Here is a 22,326-nt window from a genome sequence, read left to right as displayed (position 1 = left end):
ACTGGGGTGTGTGTATGTTGGTGGGGGATAGAATACAGCTGCTCGGAGGGAGGTATGTGTATGCAGGAGAAAATAGGACTGCTGGGAGGGGGGATATGTATGTGGGGGAGAATAGGGCTGCTGGGAAAGGAGGGGGGAGAGTATGGCCACTGTTTCACTTCCCACACTTGAACTTCCTCAGGAGCACTGTGCTGTGTGCTCTTTTCAGATAAGATTGTTTGTTTGTTTATTCATTTATATCCTGCCCTTACCTAGGGCGGGTTACAAATTTACATACAAAGCTAAAACATTACATCCAACATTACATTAAACATTACATACACCATTGACAATATATACCTCCATAATATTGTTGCTATCACAGAGACATGGCTCATCACTCTCCCATGGATGGGATGCAAGCATACCAGGATATAATATTTGTAAGAGGGACAGAGATGGTCAAAGGTCTTAACAGAGATTTCGGCAGTTGGAACCCAAGCATAGTACCGGGTAAAGCTTTGGATTCTTGCCCAGAAATAGCTAAGAAGAAAAAAAAAAAAAATTTAAATTGAATCAGGTTGGGCAGACTGGATGGGCCATTCGGGTCTTTATCTGCCGTCATCTACTATGTTACTATGTTATATAAGGTGGAGGATTAGCTCTCTATGTGTAGATCAATATCCAAGCGACTGAAATGTAGGGGACCTGGGGAGAGGAAGAAGCGATATGGATTGCTTTGAAAAGACAAGATGAAACTTCTTTTTATGGGGTGTTGTCTACAGACCTCTGACTCAATTGCAGCAAATTGATAAAGATCTGATTGCAGATATCCAAAAGTTTGGAAAGAAAGAGGAGGTGCTGCTGTTGGATGGCGGACTGGAATGTTCCGTCTGCAGAATTGGAAAAAATAGGGAGATTGTGGATGCCTTTCAAGAGGCTCTGCTTAGACAAATGGTGATTTAACCCACGAGGGATAAAGCAATACTAGATCTGGTCCTCGCAAATGGGGAGAATATCTCTAATGTTCGAGTGGGTGCCAACCTGGGAAATAGCGATCATCAAACGGATTGGTTTGATATAACAGCTAAAGTGGAGGGCGGCCACACAGAATTCAAAGTCCTAGATTTCAAAATGGGAGAGTACCTGAAGAAAGAGCTGATAGGCTAGGACAACATAAGGGAAGTGGAAAAACAGTGGTCTAAGCTGAAAGGAGCAATAAAAATGGCTACTGACTTTTATGTGAGGAAAATAAATAAAAACAAGAGAAACCGAAATGGTTCTCTAAACTTGTTGCGGAGAAAATAAAGGCAAAAGAACTGGCATTCGTGAAATATTAAAATACCCAAGAAGAGGAGTATAGAAAGGACTACCAGATGAAACTGATAGAAGCCAAGAGAGATGTGTCTAGCGGAAGAGCAAATGGCTAGGAATGTAAAAAAGGGAGACAAAAATTTTTTCAGATATATTAGTGAAAGGAAGAAAAAGAAAAATGGAATTGCGAGACTAAAAGATGATATGTATCGATATGTGGAGAGTGATGAAAAAGCAAATATGTTAAATAGTAATACTTCTGTTCTATGTTCACAGAAGATGATCCTAGAGAAGGACCAAGAATGTCTGGCAAAGTTACATACGAAAATGGAGTAGATACCGTGTCGTTTATGAGCAACTTGAAAAATTGAAGGTGGACAAAGTGATGGGACCTGATGGGATCCATCCCAGGATATTAATAATAATAATAATAATAAATTTATTTTTATATACCGCCAAAGCCATGATAGTTCGAGGCGGTTTACAAGAGGCGCTGGACAATCAGCAAAGGAGTTACAATTTAAAGTCATCAAAGTAGTTACAATACAAAGTTGAAGAAGTTACAGTGCAAAGTTGTCGGAAATAAGGTACAGGTTGGGAGGAGTGATACAATAGATTCATAGGTTACAATCGGTTAAACAAATTCATTTTTATTGATTTTCTAACATCGAGGTAAGATGAGAACTGGTTGATGATGTTAGCCATCCAGTCATTCCATTTTACATTTTAAGGGAGCTCAGAGAGGTTCTGGTGGGTCCTATTAAAGATTTGTTTTAGAGAATGACACGGTGGCGGTTACCCGCCGAAACAGTGTGTGTGTGTGGGAAAACAGTGTTCACTGTGGAGCGGTGAATGGTCTTGTCTCCGCAGTTAAGAGAGGGAATACGCGCGGTCACTGATCGTGCTCCCTCCCTCCTTACTGATAACCGCCGCCCGATCGCTGCAGTCGCCCAAGCATCTCCCTCCCTCCTTATGGATTGTTGCCGCCTGAGCATCTCCATCCCTGCCCCTTATCTTCACGGCAGGCAGTTTCTCTGAATGTGCTTCCTACGAGCAGCCGGAATGTTGAAATCGCGTGTGGCTGACATAAAGGTCATTTCTGAAGCAACCGGAAATTGCATCAGATATGACCTTACCTGCAGCCACACGCGATTTCAATGCTCCGGCTGCTGGTAGAAAGCACATTTAGAAATTGCCTGCTGCAAAGTAAGGGGCAGGGAGGGAGAAAGGTAAGAAAGGTGGGGTGGGGAAGAACAGACGCTGGAGGGAACTGAGAAAGTTGGGGTGGGGAGGAACAGACGGTAAAGGGAACTGGGGATGATGGGGTACAGAGGAATAGATGCTGAAGGGAACTGGGGAAGGTGGGGTGCAGAGGAACAGATGCTGAAGGGAACTGGGGAAGGTGGGGTGCAGAAGAATGAACACTGAAGGGAACTGGGAAAGGTGGGGTGTGGAGGAACAGTCGCTGAAAGGAACTGGGGAAAGGAGTGCAGAGGAACAGACGTTGAAGGGAACTGGGGAAGGTAGGTTGCAGAGGAATGGACACTGAAGGGAACTGGAGAAGGTGGGGTGTGGAGGAACAGACGCTGAAGGGAACTGGGGAAAGTGAAGTGCAGAGGAACGGACGCTGAAGGGAACTGGGGAAGGTGGAGTGCAGAGGAACGGATGCTGAAGGGAACTGGGGAAAGTGGGGTGCAGAAGAACAGACCCTGAAGGGAACTGGGGAAGGTGGGGTGTGGAGGAACAGACATTGAAAGAAACTGGAGAAGGTAGGTTGCAGAGGAATGGATACTGAAGGGAACTGGAGAAGGTGGGGTGGGGTGTGGAGGAACAGACGCTGAAGGGAACTGGGGATGGTGTGGTGCAGAGGAACAGATGCTGATGGGAACTGGGGAAGGTGGGGTGCAGAAGAACGAACACTGAAGGGAACTGGGGAAGGTGGGGTGTGAAGGAACAGACGCTGAAGGGAACTGGGGAAGCTGTGGTAGAGAGGAACAGACGCTGAAGGAAACTGGGGAAGTGGAGTGCAGAGGAACAGGCGCTGAAGGGAACTGGGGAAGGTGGGGTGTGGAGGAACAGACGCCGAAAGGAACTGGGGAAAGTGGAGTGCAGAGGAACAGACGCTGAAGGGAACTGGGGAAGGTGGGGTGTGGAGGAACAGACACTGAAAGGAACTGGAGAAGGTAGGGTGCAGAGGAATGGACACAAGGGAACTGGAGAAGGTGGGGTGTGGAGGAACAGACTCTGAAGGGAACTGGGGAAGGTGGGGTGCAGAAGAATGGACACTGAAGGGAACTGGGGAAGGTGGGGTGTGGAGGAACAGATGCTGAAAGGAACTGGGGAAAGTGGAGTGCAGAGGAACAGACACTGAAGGGAACTGGGGAAGGTGGGGTATGGAGGAACAGACACTGAAAGGAACTGGGGAAGGTAGGGTACAGAGGAATGGACACTGAAGGGAACTGGAGAAGGTGGGGTGTGGAGGAACAGACGCTGAAGGGAACTGGGGAAGGTGGGGTAGAGAGGAACAGACGCTGAAGGAAACTGGGGAAGGTGGGGTAGAGAGGAACAGACGCTGAAGGGAACTGGGGAAGGTGGGGTGCGGAGGAACGGACGCTGAAGGGAACTGGGGAAGGTGGGGTGTGGAGGAACAAACGCTGAAAGGAACTGGGGAAAGTGGAGTGCAGAGGAACAGATGCTGAAGGGAACTGGGGAAGGTGGGGTGTGGAGGAATAGATGCTGAAAGGAACTGGGGAAAGTGGAATGCAGAGGAACAGACGCTGAAGGGAACTGGGGAAGGTGGGGTGTGGAGGAACAGACACTGAAAGGAACTGGAGAAGGTAGGATGCAGAGGAATGGACACTGAAGGGAACTGGGGAAGGTGGGGTGTAGAGGAACAGACGCTGAAGGGAACTGGGGAAAGTGGGGTAGAGAGGAACAGATGCTGAAGGGAACTGGGGAAAGTGGGGTGCAGAGGAACGGACGCTGAAGGGAACTGGGGAAGGTGGGGTGTGGAGAAACAGACCCTGAAAAGAACTGGGGAAGGTGGGGTAGAGAGGAACAGACACTGAAGGGAACTGGGGAAGATGAGGTGCGGTGGAACAGATGCTGAAGGGAATGGGAAAGTGAGATGGAGAGAAACAGATGCTGAAGGGAACGGGAAGGTGGGGTGGAGAGGAACAGATGCTGAAGGGAACTGGGGAAGGTGGGGTGTGGAGAAACAGACCCTGAAGGGAACTGGGGAAAGTGGGGTATGGAGGAACAGACGCTGAAGGGAACGGGAAGGTGGGGTGCAGAGGAACAGACGCTGAAGGGAACTGGGGAAGGTGGGGTGCAGAGGAACAGATGCTGCAGGGAACGGGAAGGTGGAGTGCAGAGGAACATGCTGAAGGGAAATGGGGAAAAGAGTGATTCCAGACTAAGGGGGGAGCGATGGAAAGAAGATGGGTGCCAGACCAATTGGGTGTGGGGGGTGGAGGGAGAGATGGAAGGGAGAGGCACGTAACAGAGCATATAGAAGAGACAGAGAAGGCAGACAGTGGATGGAAGGAAATGAATGAGGAGAAGATGAGGAAAGAAGAAACCAGAGAACAAAGGTAGAAATATTTATATTTATATTTATATTTATTTTATTTTTTTTGCTTTAGGATAAAGTAGTATATTAGTTGTGTTGATAAAAATTTATAAACAGAGGCCGGCCAGCTGATAATCTCTTTCTCTATTTCAGCAGCCAGAACTTTGATTTATAAGGAAGGAATAAGCAATATTGCAGTACTGAGGCTTGTATGGATGCTGCAGGGACGGGAATATGGCGGAGTCAGTGGTCATGGGGACAGGGCGGGGACAGTGGTTGTGGGGACGAGGCAGGGATAGGATCGGTGGTCTCAGGGATGGGGCGGTGACAGGGACAATTTTTTTCCCTGTGTCGTTCTCTAATTTGTTCAACAAATCTTTGGAGACAGGAATGGTTCCTGGGGATTGGAGAAGAGCGGATGTGGTTCCTAATCACAACAGTGGTCGCAGAGATGAAGCGGGAAAGTGCAGGCCGGTAAGCCTCACTTCAGTTATTGGAAAAATAATGGAAGCGTTGAAAGAAAGGATAGTGAACTTCCTAGAATCAAATGGGTTACAGCAGGGGTGTCATAGTCCCTCCTCGAGGGCTGCAATCCAGACGAGTTTTCAGGATTTCCCCAATGAATATGCATGAGATCTATTTACATGCACTGCTTTCATTGTATGCTAATAGATCTCATGCATATTCATTGGGGAAATCCTGAAAACCTAACTGGATTGTGGCCCTCAAGGAGGGACTTTGAGATCCCTGGGTTACAGGATCCAAGGCAACATGGTTTTACAAAAGGTAAATCGTGTTAGATGAATCTGATTGAATTTTTTGATTGGGTGACTGGAGAATTGGATCAGGGGCATATGCTAGATGCAATTTACTTAGATTTCAGCGAAGCCTTTGACACAGTTCCTCATAGAAGGCTCTTAAACAAACTTGACGGGCTGAAGTTAGGACCCAAAGTGATGAACTGGATTAGAAACTGGTTGACGGACAGACGCCAGAGGGTGGTGGTTAATGGAATTCACTCGGAGGAGGGAAAGGTGAGTACTGGAGTCCCTCAGAGATTGGTGCTGGGGCCGATCCTGTTCAATATGTTTGTGAGCAACATTTCCTAAGGGATGGAAGGAAATGTTTGCCTTTTTGCAGATGATACCAAGAATTGTAACAGAGTAGACACCGAGGAGGGAGTGAAAAACGTGAAAAAAGATATGCAAAAGTTAGAAGAATGGTCTAATATCTGGCAACTAAAATTCAATGCAAAGAAGTGCAAAGTAATGCATTTGAGGGATTAGAAATTGGGTTTGATAAATTATCACACATTTACATGGGTGACGAAGAAAAAAGGTTGCCCCAAGAGCAATAACTCCTGGCTTTAACAACAGAAATTCACGTCGACGTTTCTGTGTATCTCGTGACAGATCTGGAAACATTTGTATCTTATACCCAAGAAAAGCTTTCTGTTTATTTTTTAAAAAAAGTTTCAATAACCAATTTTTATCAGGTGATAAGGCAACTGTAAAAATATGTATTCTTTGATCCTAGCCAACTTATAACCTTCTTGTCAATGGCTTCTCGAAAAAAGGAGAGGGAATTTGAGTACTCATTGATTGTTGATTACCTTCTCAGCCTATACAACCTTTAGTCTTCATTTTATTTTCTAATGTATATTATACTCACTGATTCTACATCTTGCTTTCCTTATTTAGAGGACTTGAGTTAAAGTTAAGCTTTATATATATATATTTCTTTTTTTTTTTATTTCTTTATTCTTTTTCAAACTTACATCAAGTGCACAAAAAGAACAAATGAAATACTATCGTACAACACTTGAACATCATACATTATATTCTTAATATGTAAATTAATTAAAAACCCTCCCCCCTCCCATCTTTCTATACAATCATTAAAACTATCATATTCCTTCAAAATTTCAATTTTGCTACATCTTATCTTCCAATCTCCCCACCCCCCTATGTATATTATCAAAGAAAAATGATGCCTATTCACTACAAAAATCAACCATCGGTCTCCATATCTTTAAAAAATTTTTATAACTTCCTTTCTGTATTGCAATTGCTCTTTCCATCTTGTAAATATGACACAGGGAATTCCACCAAAACGTATAATTGAGATTACTATAATTTTTCCAGTTGTTAGTAATATGTTGCATAGCAACACCCGTCATTATCATCAAAAGCTTATTGTTATGTGCTGATAATTGACTTTTTTTCCTCATAGACATACCGAACAGAACAGTATCATATGATATTTCCACATGATTTTCCAATAAGCAATTTATTTGAGACCAAATTGAATTCCAAAAATTCCTAATGCAGGGGCAATAAAAAATTAGATGATCCAATGTCCCCACTTCTAGATTACAGTGCCAGCATCTATTAGATTTAGAGCTATCCAACTTTTGTAAACGAACTGGGGTCCAAAAAGCTCTATGTAATAAAAAGAACCAAGTTTGTCTCATAGATGCTGACACTGTACATCTCATTCTCCAAGACCAAATTCGTGGCCATTGAGAAGCAGAAATATTATGCTTAATCTCAATGCTCCAAATGTCTCTCAGACCAGTTTTTGGCTTTTTATTTAAAAATCCAGATAATAATTTATACCACTGTGCGGCTAGGTGTCCCATGAAATCAGCCTGGAAACATAGGAACTCCAAACTATATTGAGTATTAAGAGTTTTCCATTCAGGGAACCCCACCTGAATAGCCTGCTTCAGCTGCAACCATTTAAAACTTTGTGATTTATCAAGACCAAATCTAATTTGCAACTGTGAAAAGTCAAGCAGTTTACCATTTAAAATAACATCATTTAAAGTTCTTATGCCTGCTATAATCCAGTGTTTCCATAAGATTTGAGCTCTGCCAATTCGAATCTTGGAGTTTATCCATAAAGACTGATTTGTTGATTTGCTTATTGGAATAGATGTTAGATTACTAATGTATCTCAAAGTTTTCCATGTATCAATCAAAATTCTGTTCTGTTTATATCTTCTAGGCATTTTTATACTAACAACATGAACTAAATGTAAAGGAAACATAAGACACCACTCCAAATATAACCAATCTGGAGCATTATCATAGAGTTCTGGGAGGATCCAATACATACCCTGGCTTAAAATATAGGCTTGATGGTACCTATAAAAGTTTGGAAATTTAACCCTTCCCTCCTCAATTGGCTTTTGTAGAGATACTAGAACAATCCTAGGTCTTTTACCCAGCCAAATAAATTTCGTAAGAATACCATTAAGTTTTTTATAAAATGACCCCTGAAAAAATATTGGTATCATACTCATTTGGTAACAAACTATCAGAAAAGAGAATACCCTGTATCCCCCTTGCTTGTTGAATGGCCAATAACAAGGGTTCTAATACAATATCAAAAAGCAAAGGAGATAACGGACAACCCTGTCTAACCCCCCTCCGCAAAGTAAACTGATCAGAGAAACTATTATTAATGTACAATCTTGCAGAAGGGGAGCTATACAAAGCTTGAATCATTTGAATATATCCCGGACCAATACCAAACCAACCAAGTGCTTGATACATAAAAGACCATTCAACTCTGTCAAACGCTTTTTCCGCATCTAAAGAAATGGAAAAAACCAGATCTGCAATTTCTTTAGATAAATTTAACATATGAAAAGCCAATCTAGTATTATCAGAGGAGTGTCTTTTTGCCACGAAACCAGTTTGATGCATATCAATGATAAAAGGGAGAGCCTTAGCTAATCGTAAAGCCAAAATCTTGGCCAAAAGTTTACCATCCACATTTATTAATGAAATGGGCCTGTAATTTGCAACCAAAGTAGGATCTCTATTTGGCTTTGGCAAAACAATTGTTACTGATTCCGCCATAGTACCTGTAATACATCCCTTAGACAATTGGGATTTAAATAAATTTAATAATTGAGGTAATAGAGAAACTTGAAATGATTTGTAAAATTCCACTGTAAATCCATCCCCACCTGGAGCGGATCCAACTCTAAGAGATTTCAGTGCCGTTTCTAATTCTTTTAATGATATCGGCTCATCTAAACTCCTTTTTATATGATCTGGAACTTTCGGACCAATAATTAAATTTAAAAAATCTATACCATCCTTCTCTTTACCCTCATAAGATTCAGAAGAGTAGTTCTTTATAAAACTTTAAAAATTTACTTAAAATGCTCTCAATTTGAGAATGCATCTCACCTTTCTCATCTTTAATTGCAATAACTTTTGTTCTTCTTTTCTTTGCTTTAAGGTAATTAGCCAATAACCTACCCGCCTTATTTGAATTTCCATAATACAAAGTTTGTTGATAAAAAAGGTCCTTCCTTATCAATTTTGACGCTAATTCATTATAATTACCTTTTGCTTTTAATAAATCTTGTAAAGTGTCATGTTCCCATTTATTTATCAATTTAGCTTCCAAAACTTTAATTTATCTTTCTAACTTAGAATATTGATTCTTAATTTGTTTCCTAATATAAGCAGAGTAAGAAATAATATTACCTCTTAAAGTAGCCTTAAAAGCATCCCAAATATTTTCCATTGAAATTTCGTCTGATAAATTATCTTGAAAATATTCATTAATTTTTAATTTTAATTCATCTAAAAATTTTGTATCAACAAGCAATGTGTTATCAAATCTCCAAATAGGTCTACTATACTCTTGCTGATCTATTTGAAGCTCAATCCATACACCCCCATGATCAGATATAATAATTGGGTCTATAGAAGCTTTTAACACTTGTTGAACTAAATGAGTTGAAACAAAAATATAATCAATTCTAGAAAAAGACTTATGAACTTGTGAACAAAAGGAAAATTCCCGATCATTAAAATGAAGAATACGCCATATATCTTTTAAATCACATGAATGTACCAAATTGTCTAACCCTAATGATTTTATATCTCTACAAGGTTTTTTATCTAATAATGGATCCATAACAGCATTAAAATCTCCAGCCACAACCAATGTGGAAGCAGCCAGTGGGAGTAACAATCTCTGTACTATCTTAAAGAATTCATTTTGATTCGAATTAGGGGCGTACAAATTAAACAAAGCCAGGGTATTATTTCCCATTCTCATCTCTACATGGACCCATCTTCCCTTTGGATCTGAACCTACCATTTTAAAATTAGCAGTACATTTCTTATTAATAAGAATAGCTACCCCTGCCTTTTTCCCATCAGCAGGAGCAAAAAAACAATGTTTCACCCAATTTTTTTCCAATTTTTTTGATTCTAATATAGACAAGTGAGTCTCTTGGATGTAATAAATATCCGCATTCTGCTTTTTTAAGAATGCTAATATTTTATTCCTTTTAACCTGATGGTTGAGTCCATTCACATTTAAAGAAAAAATTTTAAAGTTACTCATAACCTTTTTTATAAGAATAATCTAACAAAAATAAGTAAATCAAATTGTTCCACAGTTCCTGAATATGCATCATTTTCCAAAATTCTAATTTTTTATACAAAACCTTATACCTGTAACCCCAACCCTCCCTATCCTACCCCCCACCCTTATTCATCATTGAGAACTTGAAAACGCACATTTGATGGTAAGTTCTGAGATGTACCCCACAAGCTTAAACATTGCAAATAATTATATCAATATAATAAGCCAAAAAAGAATTGAGTGCATATATCATTCATTAATCAGCGATTATTACATATCCTTAAACAAGACATAAAAATCATTATACTACATCTCATACATTTTAATTTCATTCAAATGAAATGACATATATATATTAGATTATTAAAGACTCATCTCTCAAATTAACTCTTCTTAAAACTACAAAGATAAGTTAAATTAATTAATTTCATTTGAAATAAGGAAACCTATTTCTCTCAATTCATTTCCTCCCTAATATAATACCATCTTTTGCATCTTATTTTAATTAACTAATATGTGTTATCTTCTTTTAAACTCTTACCACAAAATGATATCATCTTCCCATCCATAACATAGATTCCTCAATATAATGAACAGAATAATTATATAATACACATCTCTCAAAAAACAAAAAAACAAATATGTTATCAGAATTCTCATCTAACTCTTCATAAAATGCTGTCCAAAGAACAAACACGCAGTGTTCTTAATATATTTCAAATTCTAATGCACTTGTAATACTTCCTTGTTTTCGGTGACCCGGAAGTAAAGCAGCAATCCTTGGACTAAACCATTATCTTATATAAACCCTAATGAGACTATAAACTAAAAATAAAACAAAAGAAAGCAAAGCAGCAAATGATACTAAAACAACTAAACACTTTCCATATCATTGTATTTTCCCCCACTTTTTCATCTCAAAAACTGAGAGATACTCAGAACATTCCCTGTTTGTTGCTGTAGTTCCATCTTATTTTTCACCGATCATTTGGGCTCTTCCAGCACTGCTGCAACATAGCATTATGAATTGCCAGGAACCATTCTCCAAGTAAGAAGCACAATGTAAAGTTTTTCTTTGTAGATTCCTAAGAATGTCCCTAAATAAATCCTCAGCGTTTTTATTAAAAACATGGCACACTCATACCATGTGGCACATTTAGAACAAGATGATATAATAGAATCTGCACAGAAAGAAATTCTCTAATTTACATATCTTCCTCCATCTTCTTTCCAAGTATTCCAAATAGAATGTTAACTAATATTACTGCGTGTTTGAGGACAGTTAATTCAGTTGAATTCAAAAAGGATTCCATTTCTCCAAACATAAAATAAACATATCTTAACTTTATCTTTTTACTTCCTTTTTTCTTCTTTTCTTTTCAGTCCTTCAAATAAAAAAGTACAAGTCCATCGGAACTTTTTATCTTCATCTTATGATATCAAATGCTCACAATCATCTAAAAAGTCTTTCAATTTGTCAGGACAATCAAAATTAATGGTTTTATTGGCACAGGTTACCCTCATTATAGCAGGGTATAATAAGCCAAACTTAGCTCCTAATTGCCTCATTTGTGGCCGTAAATCCAACATTTTTTTCCTCTTATCAGCAGTGGCCTTAGCAAAATCTGGAACTATGTGAATTTTTGCGTCCTGACATTTTAAGTTCTTATTTTCCTTTGCAAGCTTTATGATTTCCTTCACCTGTTGGTGCCTTAACAGCTTAAAAATCAAAGGACGTGGTCTTAAATCCTTGCCAACTCTTCTAACAGGAATCCTGTGAGCTCTTTCAAACTCTAAAGGAAATTTTAATTTGAGTGGTAAAATCTTAGGAAGAAACTGTTCAAGAAAGGTGATGGCATCATTATTTTCAACACCTTCAGGGAGACCAATAATTCTCAAATTATTCCGTTTTTCCCTGTTAATAATATCTTCCATTTCTTTAGAGAGAAATTCCACTTTTTCTTTATACATTTTACATTTCTTTAACTCAGCTTCATTTGCTGACATTCTTTTTTCCATCTGGTCTGTTTTTAGTTCAAATCTTTCCATTCTTGCTGTGAGACTTTTCATTTCTTCTTTCACCTCCTTCAGATTTTTAGCATTGTCAGAAACAATCTCAGTTATTAGTTTCAGTTGAGCAGAAATGTCACCATTATCCTCTTTTGGCAATGGCACTTTCGCAGGATCCAGCTTTGATCTTTTAGCACCTCCACCACTTGTGCTAGCTCCTTCATTCTTCATCTGTTTATTTGTAGCCATAGCCAGACTTGAAATCACTCAAAATCACTAAAATAAAACTAAATTAGTGACTTATTATTTCCTTCAGAAATATCAGATATCAGAGCTCACTCAGCACTCAACCATCCAGCTGTGCTTCCAAGCCACGCCCCTCCCATATATATATATTTCTTATAGCAGATTATCTGTTTAGTATCATATTGTATTATATTTATTTTTGGCTTGACTTTACCTTTCTGTACAAGTGGATACTTGATATGTTATTGAAAAATGAAATTAAAAAAAAAAAAAAAAAGAAATTGGAAGGCGCCATATGTGCTGGGAGGTGAGAGACTGATATGCACAGATGGGGAGAGGGACCTTGGGGTGATAGTATCTGAAGATCTAAAGGTGAAGAAACAGTGTGACAAGGCGGTGGCTGTTGCCAGAAGAATGCTAGGCTGTATAAAGAGAGGTGTGACCAGTAGAAGAAAGAAGGTGTTGATGCCCCTGTACAAGTCGATGGTGAGGCCCCACTTGGAGTATTGTGTTCAATTTTGGAGACCGTATCTGGCAAAGGACATAAAAAGACTTGAAGTTCTCGAGACTATGACGGGAGCTCACGGCAGCCATTTCCTATGAGTGATCTGCACGGGACAGGAGTGTAGGAAGATTGCTCCTGCCCTGAAAGGGCAGGAAAGGTCCGGGATGCCAGGGGGAGGTGGGGAAGGTCTGGAATGCAGCTTTATAAAAAAAATAAATCACGAATAACCGAATCCGTGGATAATGAAACCACGGATTCGGAGAAAGAAGTTTATAGTATTTCGCAGGGGGATAAATGGAAAAGCTTCAAAGTAGTCGTGTAAATGTTGAGAAGAATAGGTGATAGAGGTGATCCCTACTGCACTCCGCATGATGGCTTCCAAGAGGATGACATAATGCCATTCATATTGACAGTATATGAACGAGATCATAAGAATTTTGAAAACAAGTCTAAGGCTGTGGAATCAATACTTATCTCGAAAAGTTGGTAAATCAAAATATTGTGAAACCAGAGGGCATAATTTGAGGTTGAGGGGTGGTAGATTCAAGAATAATGTTAGGAAATTCTTCTTTAAGGAGAGGGTGGTTGATGCGTGAAATGCGCTCCCGAGGGAGGTGGTGGAGAAGTAAATGGTGGCAGAGTTCAAACAAGAGTGGGATGAACACAGAGGATCTCTAATCAGAAAATAATGGGTATACATTGAAGGAACTAAGGCCAGTACTGGGCAGGCTTGCACGACCTGTTCTCGTATATGGATATTCAGTTGAGGATAGGCTGGGGAGGATTTAGATGGGCTGGAGTGAGCTTTGATGGAACCTAAGCACACTACTGGACAGGGTCTGGGTTTCTGGCCCAGAAATATCTAAGAAAAAGGACCATTTAAACTAAATTAATTTATGGAGCATGTTTGGTTGGGCAGACTGGATGGACCACTCAGGTCTTTATCTGCCGTCATTTACTAATGTTACTATTCTGCTGCTGTTGAATATACTCGGGAAGCTTATTCTATTCCTTAGGTCCTATACAATGGAATATACTGTCTCTAGACACTGTCAGTTTCAGCTGCCTGACTGATGTAATTTGTAACTCCAATTGTTCTACCGATTGAAGGGGACATGTTTGGGTGCCAGATTGTGCAAGCAAATATAGACGTTTAGCATTAGCTTAAAGCCAAGCCTATCCATCAACCTCAACTACTACAAGCTCACATAGCACTCTGTCACGTGCTCATGTCTTCCCAGCCTAAACAACATTCTGACCACTGAATTTTGGGCTACCTGGAGGGCATATAATGCTGACATTGGCACCCCCAGGAGTAGCAAATTACAGTAGGCAAGAACTGTCGCTTGCAGAACTAATTTAAACAGATGGACTGACAGATAAGGCCCTAAGTCCATTCACCAGACAAAATTGAAAGAACACTTTCCGTACTACTGTCTGTTCCTGCCCCTTGATTGTAAGCCCCGAATCAACAAGAACACCCAAGTATTTCACCTCCTGCACTACTGGCACAGACTCACCCATCAAATCAAGAGAAACTGGCACATCTGGGCCAAACGACCTCCCGATACACATTACCCTCTTTTTCTGGATGCTTAACTTAAGCTTGCTGCAGTCCATCCACATCTTAATTGCAGCTACAACCTAATGCATTCGCAAGACTGCCTCACTGAAATCTCTCTACCAGGAAAAAAACCTGACTATCATTGTTGATTGTATTTAAAAACAAAAACTTCTCCAGGTTGACTCACAGACTGCATACTTGAGCAACTCTGATCCTTTCGTACAAAATGGCGCTGTTTGTGTCAGATGTCAGGGTTCTATTTAAAATGAACAGATAATGTCATCAGATAACCAACCAATGAAAAATTTTTCTTCTGTGTTTATGGAAATGTAATAGAATGGCTTCCAGTCAAGGTGTGAATTTAAACCTAAGGGATCTAAAGATTTCAACCTAAAAATCCACTGAAATTCTCCTCTTTGTAGAGTACTGAAACGGTCACCTCCTCTTCTACCCTGGGAATAGTGTCAATAATAAAACATTGTAAATCTAAATTTATGACAAAATGTTTCAGTGTTCCACCAATGGTTCTTTTACAGTCTTTCTTTTCAAATGTGATTTGTTCACCCATGCATATTCTAAATTCTCTTGTAGTCATTCCTACATAGAGCTTATTGCAAATCACAAAACTAGATTTGCTTGTACTAAAGGACTTTAATTGAAAAACTTTACTGTCAACAGGATTAATGCACTCTTTGATCTCCAATGTGATTTCGCATATGTCTCATCTGTAGTACCTTTTATAGCTTGTGTTCATGCATTGTGGCAAATATGTGGGACTCAGTGTTTCTTTTAATTTTTCCCACGAAAAAATACAAGTCTAACTGAACAATCCTTAAAGGCAGGAACCATCTGCAGTACATCTCACCTGTTCCTGATAATTCACCAATTTGGAACTGCCTGTTGAATATTTCAAAACACAACTCTGGATATCGCCAAAGTCATTTTGCATCCTATGTGATGATAAGAGCTACTCTATATATTTTGCTCTTAAATACCTTGGTCAAAATACTTTTGGGCGGGATATCCTCTCCTTGACGGTCTCTTTTTTTAGATTACCTGCTTGTGTTACAAAATCTTGTACAGTAGAACAGTTCCTTCTCAATCTAAGCATTTGTGAAAAAGGTAGACTATTTTTTCAAATAATAAAGATGACAACTCGAGAAAGATAAAAAGTGTTTTTGTCTGTTGGTTATTTAGATGTGCTGGTAACAAAATCCTTATTCTTAATTTTGATCTGAATATCAAGAAAATAGATTACAGAAGACAAATGTGTTAAGGTAATTTGTATGCAGTCATCACAGCTTGTTGATCCAGTTGATGAATTAATTCAGTTCTCCTGTAGTACTTACCCATAACATAAATACATCATCTAGGAAGCTCCACCAACTATAGATCTTTTTTTTTTTTTTTTTTTAAAAGAAGTTATATACCCATATTTCTTCAAATGCTATCATATATGGATTAACAATTGACAAAGTGAATGTAGCTCCTATTGCTACTCCATTTTTCTTAAATAAAGATCATTGTTAAATGCAACAAAGTTTTCTCTCATGGCCAATGATGTTAATTCAACCAAAAGTTGTGTGAGAATCTGGTGTGGTCTCTTGTCATCGATCTAGAACTTCTCTCATAATCCTTAAAGCTGCATCTTGTGCAATTGAAGAATATAGTGAGGAGACATCCATAGTCCTGGAAGTGGAGGAGATGAGAGCATCCCAAGGAGAGGAAGATCCAAAGCTTGAAATCCCCAAAATTACTGGATCTATGACCACTAAGAGGCTTAAGGTAGTGGTAGTTGGCAATTCCTTTATGAGGGGTACAGAAGTATTCATCTGCAGACTAGACATGATGTCACAAGAAGTATGCTGTCTGCTTGGTGCCGAGACTCATCAAACCTGATGACTATTATCCGATACTGCTCATTCACGTTGTCACTAACGATACTGTGAATATATCAAAAGTGACTTTGTGGCTTTAGGAAGAGAAGGTGAAGCAGACAGGTGCGCAGGTGGTATTCTCATCCATCCTCCCTTTCAGGGATAAAGGGCAGGGCAGAGAAACTCGTATCCTGGAGATGAATGCACGGCTATGTGGATGGTGTCATCGAGAGCGTTTTGGCTACCTGGACCATGGGATGATTTTCCAAGGGCTGCTGAGTAGGGATGGTGTGCATCTATCAAAGAAGTGAAGATATGTCTTTGGCAGCAGGCTGGCTAATCTACTGAAGAGGGCTTTAAATTAGAAGTGATGAGGCAGGGTGATCAAAGCCCCCAGGTGAGTATAAGCCCTCAGATAAGTAAATCACTGAATACCTCTACACAGATGGGAAAAGGGGGCAATATCTAGAAAGCAGTATATACTAATGCATCGATCACTTATAAACATTGAATAGGGATGGAGGAGTGGTAGACCATGATCAATTGTCAGAGGGTTATGTTCGTGAGGAGCTAGCTAAAATAAAAGTAGACAAAGTGATGGGGCTAGATGGTGTACATCCAAGTGTGCTGAAGGAACTTAGGGAAGTTCTGGTGGCTCCGCTGACTGACCTTTTCAATGATTCTCTAGAGTTGGGAGTGGTACTGGAGAAGGGCAGATGTGGTCCCTCTCCACAAAAGTAGAAGTAAGGAAGAAGTAGGGAATTACAGGCCGGTAAGTCTGACTTCTGTGGTAAGCAAATTAATGGAAACGCTTTTAAAACAGAGAATGGTCAAGTTTCTGGAATCTTATGGATTACAGGACCGGAGGCAACATGGATTCACTAGACGTAGATCTTTTCAGATGAATCTGATCAATTTCTTTGACTGGGTGACCAGACAATTGGATAGAGGGAGTGTGCTAGATGCAGTGTATTTAGATTTTAGCAAAGCCTTTGACAGTGTTCCACACAGACGTCTAATAAATAAATTGATTGCCCTCGGGATGGGTCCCAAATAGAGAGCTGCATGGGAATGACGGGAATCCTGCGGGATCCCCGCTTCCCCTTCAAGTCACGGGAATCCTGTGGGGACGCCCCTTCGGGTCACGGGGATCCTGTGGGGATGCCACCTCGGGTCGCGGGGATCCTGTGGAGACGCCACCTCGAGTCATGGGGATCCCACAGAGTTGGAGGCAGCTCCAACGAGAGAGGCTCGTCTTCTTTTCCTGCCTGCAACACACCACACATAGCTGACCCGGAAGTCTTTCCCCGGAGGGAAGGCTTTGTATCAGTTACGAGCAGCGTGGAGGGATCTTCTCAGAACAGTGCTTCTTAATCTTCCTACCAAAGGCTCCATAGAAGCTGACTTTTGATTGCACACCGGCACGAAGTAGAAATCAGCCAATGAGTTTTAAATTAGCAGCAAAAGAGAACAGCCATGCTGTTCAAATTACTTCTGCAGAGTCTTTGGTAAGGAGATTTATTTTTGTGCGCTTGTGTGATGTTAATTTATAGTGACAAGTAAATGTTTGAGGCTATTGTGAACAATGCTATTTTACCATGCTACCATTACAACTCCTGCTGTTATCTGGACTTGTTTTTAAACTAGTGGTAGCTTTCACCCCCTCTAGGTTTTGTTGTGTTTTTTTTTGGTGCTGGTTTAGCATATGCCATTGCATGTCTTCCTTTTTCATTGCTGCTGGGAGGGGAGGAGGTAAAGGAGTCTGGGAAGCTGCTGGGCAAGGGGAAAAAGGGACAGCTGCTACTGGACCTGGAGAGGGAGAAGGAGAGATGCTGCTGGGCGGGGAGGAGGGAAAGGAGTCTGGGAAGCTGCTGAGCAAGGGGAAAAAGGGACAGCTGCTACTGGACCTGGAGAGGGAGAAGGAGAGATGCTGCTGGGAGGGGAGGAGGGAAAGGAGTCTGGGAAGCTGCTGGGCAAGGGGAAAAAAGGGACAGCTGCTACTGGACCTGGAGGGAGGGAGAAGGAGAAATGCTGCTGAGAGGGGAGGAGGGAAAGGAAAGGGAAGAGAGATACTGCTGGACAGGGGGAGGAGGGAAGGGAAGAAAAAAGGAAGGAAACAGCTTGCAGGGAGATTAGAGAAGGGGAAGGGGAGAGACAGGAATGAGATGGGAAGGGGGTCAGCAGAGAAATTGAGAGGGATAAAGATGCTAGATCTGGTGTAGGAGAGATAAAAATGAAGAGAGCAGTGAAGCTGGAATGAATTGTGTAAAAAGGAGAGAGGGGCATAGGCTGGATGGAAAGGGGAGGGGGGCATAGAAAGAAGACAAATACCATATGGAAGGGGGAGAGGTCAGACAGTAGATGGAAGGGGCAGATGCTAGATTGAAGAGACAGAGAGGGCAGACGCTGGAAGGAAGAGAGTGAAAAGAAGATGAAAGCAGAAACCAGAGACAACAAAAGGTAGAAACAAATAATTTTATTTCTATTTTTGATTAGAATATATCAGATTTGAAATATATATCCTGCTAGAGCTGGTGTTAGACATAACTAGGGACTGCAAAGTCCAGGCAGTGGTTTAGGGCTCTCTCTGACCAGGGGGGCAGTTGCCCTAGTTGCACTCCCCTAACCCTATTCCTGCTATGTGTGACTGCGGTATTCTGTTAGCATGATATTTCTGTGTAGCATTCTGTAATAATTTGGCTTATTCAGTTTTCTTGATAGTAGAGGGGATATATGTGAAGGGGAGGGGAGACAGGGGTTTTGTTGATCCTTGCTCTGTATTATTTGTATTTATAAAATGACAATTGTACAGAATATTGTTTCTTTTTATACTTTAATAAAATACATTCAGTATACAATCATAACAGGCTTGTGCGGATGGGATCAGATGGTTTGCGAGGACCGAGCTCGCGGAGACGGGGCTGAAACGGGGTTTTTAAATTTCAGTCCTAGTAGTTTGCCGGTCCACAAAATAATTTTTTTTTCCCCGCCGGTCCATAGGTGTAAAAAGGTTGAAGAACACTGGCTTAGTCCATTTAGCCCTCAACTTGATGTTCACACATTTTTATGCCTAGTGTACAAGGTACAAGGTTTTCTGTTATGTCTGTCCATTTCTTATCAGTATTTAAACTGGCATGCCATGAGTTTTAAATCACAAATAGAAAAGTCACTACATCACAATAACAATAATGTTAATCTGTTGCTCATATATCTTTCAGTAGAACTCTGCTCAGAGACATGAAGGCAATTTGTTACGCCTCACCACCCAATCATCGCAGTGTTCAAACAATATATGTATATAAGGAATTACTTTAGTTATTATGTTGCTAACTCTTACAGCTATGCTGAGTCTTTCATCCAAGTAACAATTGTTTGAAAAAATGACTTGAAAAACTTATCTTTAAAGTGTGGCTGGTTCCGACATGCCACGTTTCGACCCTGCGTCAGGGAACCGGCAGCAAGAATAGTTACATTTGGAGATGAAAGCTAATGAAAAGAACCCGCGAGTCGGTCCCCACAAATCATCTGATCCCATCCACACAAGCCTCAGTTATGATTTTATACTGAATGTATTTTATTAAAGTATAAAAAGAAACAATATTCTGTACAATTGTCATTTTATAAATACAAATAATTCAGAGCAGGATCAACAAAACCCCTGTCTCCCCTCCCCTTCACATATATCCCCTCTACTATCAAGATAGTAGATGTCAGAGGAGGGGCGGAACCGCGACGGAGGAACCAGCTCCAAAGCGGTACTAAGATCGCTAACACCGCGATCCTGTTTGCAGGCTGTTCCGGCTGGAAGGTAAACAGTGCGGGGAGGCCGGGGGAGGGGGAGCAGAAGGCTGAGGGGGTGGAAGCCGGATGCCGGGGGGGGAAGCCAACAGTAGCACTTCCCGACTGACCCTCCCCACTCACCTTCTAAAGCAGGTGCGGCAGCTGCCACTCCTGCTTTAGGGAGTGAGAGGGGAGGGTTAGGTGAATCGGGAAGCCGTTTTTTTGTTGTTGTTGTTTGTTTTGTTTTGAACCGATTCGAATCGATTCACCTGAAGTGAATCTGTGAACCGATTCGAATCGTGAATCGGGCAGCACTACTTGTCTTACTTTCCGTCGATGGGGGGGGGGGGGGCGCCCGCGTTGCTGATCAATGCTGGAAGGGCCTATCGCCGTTTGGAAAAAACAATGTTGATGCCCTTCTTCATCGGGCCCCCCTGACCATTTCAGGCCCTAGGCACGTGCCTACTTGGCCTATTGGTTAATCCTGCCCTGAAGGGGAGCAAGGGAGGGGTTGTCCGTTAGGACTGTTCAGTTAAACAGATGGGTCTTCAGCCTTTTCTGGAAGATCATCAGCGAGTCTTGCGATCTTATCTGGGCAGGCAATTGGGGGATGAAGTGGGTGTAGGAGTGTTTTTGAGCTGTTTTCATTTGGAGGGATCCTCCTGCAGGGATGTATAGTCGTTTCTCGGCCTCAGAGCGGAGCGGACGGGAGTGTATTGAGGGAGTTTGGATGTGATGAGGTGGAATCCCAGTAAGGCTATAATAAGGGCCTTGAACACATAGCATTTGTTAACTGGTAGCCAATGTTCTGCATGGAGAGCTAGGGAGGTGGGGTTGTGGTAATCCAGGTCATGTAGGAGACGGATCGCTGAATTCTGGACTCGCTGGAGGCGCTTGAGCTCCTTAGCGGTGATTCCATTGAAGATGAGGGTGAGAGCAAGGCTGCTGGGAAGGTGTGAGGGGGGGAGAGCAGTGCTGCTTGGAAGGTTGTGTGTTGGTGTGTAGGGAGAGCAGGGCTCCTGGGAAGGGGGGGATGTGTGTGTTGGGGGGGAACGGGCTGCTGGAAAGGGGAGGATTTTGTATGTGTGTGTGTGGGAGAGCAGGGGTGCTGGATATGTGTGGGGGCAGTGTAACAGAATCATTAAGGTGTGGCAGACCTCACAGGCGAGAGATTGGTTGTTTAGGCCTATGAGAGTCCTTTGCGATGTTGTCATGTGACAGATTAACTTTCTATGGTTAACAAGGTTGGGGGGTTTGTTCAGTATCTCTTAGAACTGTTGAACATGGGGGGAGGTCTCCCTTTAACTTTGGTGAGTGCCTGGCTTCCCAGTAAAGATGTACCTGGGATCCCTTGGATCTTCTGCAGCTCTCTACCATCTTTTTCAATATAATATTATATTATTTATATGTGATCTTATATCCCTCCAGATCCCCTGGAGCAAAGTTTGAGGTTGGTTATAACTGCATTTCGTTAGATAAAAATAAACATACAATCATAGAAACATAGAAACATAGAAATAGACGGCAGATAAGGGCCCACGGCCCATCTAGTCTGCCCACCTTAATGTCCCTCCCCTACCTTTGCCCTGTGAATAGATCCCATGTGCCGATCCCATTTGGCCTTAAAATCAGGCACGCTGCTGGCCTCAATCACCTGTAGTGGAAGACTATTCCAGCGATCAACCACTCTTTCAGTGAAAAAGAATTTCCTGGTGTCACCTCGTAGTTTCCCGCCCCTGATTTTCAACGGATGCCCTCTTGTTGTCGTGGGACCCTTGAAAAAGAAGATATCTTCCTCCGCCTCGATGCGGCCCGTAAGATACTTGAACGTCTCGATCATGTCCCCCCTCTCTCTGCGCTCCTCGAGCGAGTATAGCTGTAATTTGTCAAGCCGTTTTTCGTATGGTAGATCCTTGAGTCCCGAGACCATCCGGGTGGCCATTCTTTGCACCGACTCCAGTCTCAGCACATCCTTGCGATAATGCGGCCTCCAGAATTGCACACAGTATTCCAGGTGGGGCCTCACCATGGATCTATACAATGGCATAATGACTTCCGCCTTACGACTGATGAAACCCCT

At 41.5% G+C, this 22,326-nt stretch overlaps 1 protein-coding gene across 3 annotated transcripts in view; it reads left to right on the top strand.

The window, feature by feature from the left end:
• The window catches only part of CANT1 (calcium activated nucleotidase 1), a 62,688-nt gene that overhangs the window by 2,314 nt on the left and 38,048 nt on the right, over positions 1-22,326 (top strand). The window contains exon 1 of one of the 3 annotated variants that reach the window (XM_033962465.1): positions 1,740-1,880. The exons of the other annotated variants lie outside the window; for them this stretch is intronic. The gene's annotated coding sequence lies outside the window, so the exon portion shown is untranslated. Of the gene's footprint in view, positions 1-1,739; positions 1,881-22,326 lie in introns of those variants that run through there. 3 annotated transcript variants of the gene reach the window in all.

This window comes from Geotrypetes seraphini, chromosome 10, assembly GCF_902459505.1.
Source record: "Geotrypetes seraphini chromosome 10, aGeoSer1.1, whole genome shotgun sequence".
In the NCBI taxonomy this organism is placed as follows: domain Eukaryota; kingdom Metazoa; phylum Chordata; class Amphibia; order Gymnophiona; family Dermophiidae; genus Geotrypetes; species Geotrypetes seraphini.
Note: the sequence above shows the minus strand (reverse complement) of the source record. Positions and strands in the feature narration are given on the sequence as shown.